The following is a 3618-nucleotide window of genomic DNA, read 5'->3' as shown; positions in this document are numbered from 1 at the left end:
TTCTCCGACCAATCTCACGCTCCATGGTCCCCTCATTCGCAAACAAGACCCCAAGGTAACTTCTTCACTTGGGGTAAGGACTCACTCCCTACCCAGAGAAAGCACACCATCGGTTTCCTGCTGAGAACCATGGCCTCAGATTTAGAGGTGCTGATCCTCATCACAGCCGCTTCACATCGGCTGCGAAACGATCCAGTGAGTGCTTAAGGTCACAGACCGATGATGCCATCAGGACCACATCATCTGCAAAAAGCAGCGATGAGATCCCGAGCCCACCGAACTGCAACCCCTCCCCGCCGACTACGCCGATATCCTGTCAATATATTACAAAAAGGATTGGTGACAAAGCGCAGCCCTGGCGGAGGCACTCTCACCTGGAACGAATCCGACTTACTGCCGACAACCCGGACACAGCTCTCTCTTTGGTCATATGTACTGTATTTACATAGCGCTTTCCAGTCTAACAACTGCTCAAAGCGCTTTTACATCTACAGGGAACATTCAACCTTCACACACATTCATACACTGTGGCCGGGTGCCGTACAAGGTGCCACCTGCTCATCAGATAAACATTCACACACATACACACTCGATGCGCAGCACGGGGGCAACTCGGGGTTCAGGTCTTGCCAAAGGACACTTCGACAATGACGCAGGGGCAGGGATCGAACACCAACCTTCCGATTGGCAGGCAACCGCTCTACCGCCCATACAGGATTGGATGGCCCTGAGAAGGGACCCACTCGCCCCATACTCCGCAGGACCTCCCACAATTTCTCCCGGGGACCCGGTCATATGCCTTCTCCAGATCCACAAAAACACATGTAGACTGGTTGGGCATACCCAGGCCCCCTCCAAGATCCTTGCGAGAGTAAAGATCTGATCGTTGTTCCACGACAGGACGGAATCGCATTGTCTTCAATCCGAGGTTCGACTATCGGCCGAACCCTCCTTTCCGCACCTTGGAGTTACTTACCAGGGAGGCTGAGAAGTGTGATACTCTGTAATTGGCACACACCCTCTGGTCCCCCTTTTGAAGAGGGGAACACCACCCCGGTCTGCCACTCCTTAGGCACCGTCCCAGACCTACGCAATGTTGAAGAGCGTGTCAACCAAGACCCTCCACACCAGGGCTTTCAGCAGTTCTGGACGGATCTCATCAATCCCTGGGGCTTTGCCGCTGTGGAGTTGTTTAACTACCTCAGCGACCTCACCAGGAAATTGATGACAATCCCCCATATCCCAGCTCTGCCTCTACCACAGAGGGGTGTCAGCTGGATTTAGGAGTTCCTCAAAGTGCTCCTTCCAGCTCTATTACTCCCAGTTGAGGTCAACAACGTCCCATCCTTACTGTAAACAGCTTGGATGATTCCTCGCTTCCCTTGAGGTGGTGAACGGTTTTTCAGAAGCATCTTGGTGCCGACCGAAGTCCTTCTCTATGTCTTCTCCAACTTCTCCCACACCGCTGCTTTGCTTCTGTCACGGCAGAGGGTGCAGCCCTTCGGCCCGTCGGTACCCTCCAACTGCCTCCGGAGTCCTCCTTCCTCCTTCTTCAGTCGGACGGCTTCCCTGACCACCGGTGTCCACCACGTGTTCGTGGGTTACCGTCCCTTGAGGCACCTAAGACCCTAAGACACAGCTCGCCACGCAGTTTAGCAATGGAAACTTTGAACATGTCCACTCAGGTTCAATGCCCCAGCCTCCACAGGGATGCCGAAAAGCTCCGCCGGAGGTGTGAGTTGAAAGTCCGTCGGAAGGGGCTCCTCCAGACGTTCCCAGTTCACGCACTGCGGCCTCAGATCAGATGAAACGATTATAAAACATCATGACCTTTGCTAGGGTGCTCTGGTACCACGTACACTTATGAGCATCCCTATGTTGCAACATGGTGTTGTGATGGACCATCATGACTAGCACAGAAGTCCAAAAACAGACAACCACTCTGGTTCAGATAGGGAGTTCAGATCCTCCCATCACGCCTCTCCAAGTATCTCCATCATTGCCCACGTGTGCGTTGAAGTCCCCAGCAGAACTATGGAGTCCCCTACTGGAGCCCCATACAGGACTCCATTAAAGGTCTGTTTTGTGCACAAACAACAGTCAGAGTTTTCCCCCCCATCAACCCTCTCACACCGGGGTAAACTCCAACGCAGCAGAGTCACATCATGGGCAACTCCGGAGTAGGACAGAGTCCAACCCCTATCCAGGAGTACGGTTCCAGAACCGAGACTGTGGTAGAGGTGATCCCACCCAGATCTAACTGGTAGCGCTCCACCTCCCGCACAAGTTCCGGCTCCTTCCCCACAGAGAGGTGATTACACGTCCCCAGAGCCAGCCTCTGCTGCCCGGGTCTGGTCCGTCAAAGCCCCTGACCTTCGCTGCCACCCATGTGACCCCTTGGATCCTCCACAGGTGTAAATGTGCTGTATTTATAGAGCTTTTCTAGTCTTAACAACTACTCAAAGCGTTTTACATCATACATTCACACTCAATGCGCAGTCAGGGGCAACTCGGGGTTCAGTGTCTTGCCCAAGGACACTTCGACATGGGACTGCAGGGCAGGGATTGAACCACCAACTTTCCAATTGGCAGACAACCGCTCTACCACTGAGCCACAGCCGCCCCTCTTTACAGTTGCCTACCAGCCTCGTCGGGAGTGGACAACGCTGTCATCTTCGCATCAAGCTTTTTGCACCTGGATTAAGGTGACGGCACTGTGAGAATCACATTTTTTATTTCTCCAGGTCATTCAGCACCACCCACCAGCCAACTACTACTTGGTGAGACTGCGGTAATGGGTGTTGGTGCGTCCTTAGTCTCCTGGATCACTAACCACTGACAGACAGACCAAAGTTTGTCCACGGATTGTGTTCTGTTTGTTGTGGTGCTGAGTGTACGGGCGCCCACAGGGGACTGTGCTGTCTCCTTTTCTGTTTACCCTACGTCACAGACTTCAGTACAACTCAGAGTCATGTCACCTACAGAGGTTTTGATGACTCTGTAGTTGGGTGTATAAGGATGGACAGGAGGAAGTACAGAGCGCTGGTGGATGACTTTGTGGAGTGGTCTGGTAAGAACCGTCTGTGCTGAACATGGATAAGCAAGAGAGTGGTGATTAACTTAGAGGAAGGGAACGGTTCCGCAGCCCCTTTGCATCCTGGGAGAGACGTGGACATGATTGAGTACAGATACCTGGGTGTCAACATCTAGCAGGCTGAACTGGAAAACCAACAGACACTGCTGTTAACAAGAAGGGGCTCAGCAGACTGTATCTCCGAGAAGCTGGCTCCTTCAACGTGTGCAGCAAAATGTTGGAGATGTTCTACCAGTCTGTTTGTGGCCAGTGCTCATTCTCCTCGCCATCTGCTGGGGCAGCAACATCGGAGCCGCAACACAAACAGACTGAACAAACTGTCATCAGGTTCAAGTCCCGCCCGGCCGCGGATGTGGATTGGTTGCTGGGTGGATGCCCTTTCCCTCCTTGGCAGGCCCGTCCCCCCCCTGCCGGTGCTGGTCACCGCTGGCCGCCCCCTTACTTGCACTCTCCATCCCCTTGTGCAGAACGGTCCGGCGTGTGGTGTGGGTTACTGCCGCGTGTGCGCCACGACCTCGTGGTTT

The sequence above is a fragment of the Etheostoma spectabile genome, chromosome 13, assembly GCF_008692095.1.
Source record: "Etheostoma spectabile isolate EspeVRDwgs_2016 chromosome 13, UIUC_Espe_1.0, whole genome shotgun sequence".
NCBI classification, from domain to species: Eukaryota; Metazoa; Chordata; class Actinopteri; order Perciformes; family Percidae; genus Etheostoma; species Etheostoma spectabile.
The sequence above is the reverse complement of the archived record's forward strand: the minus strand, read 5'-3'. Positions refer to the sequence as shown.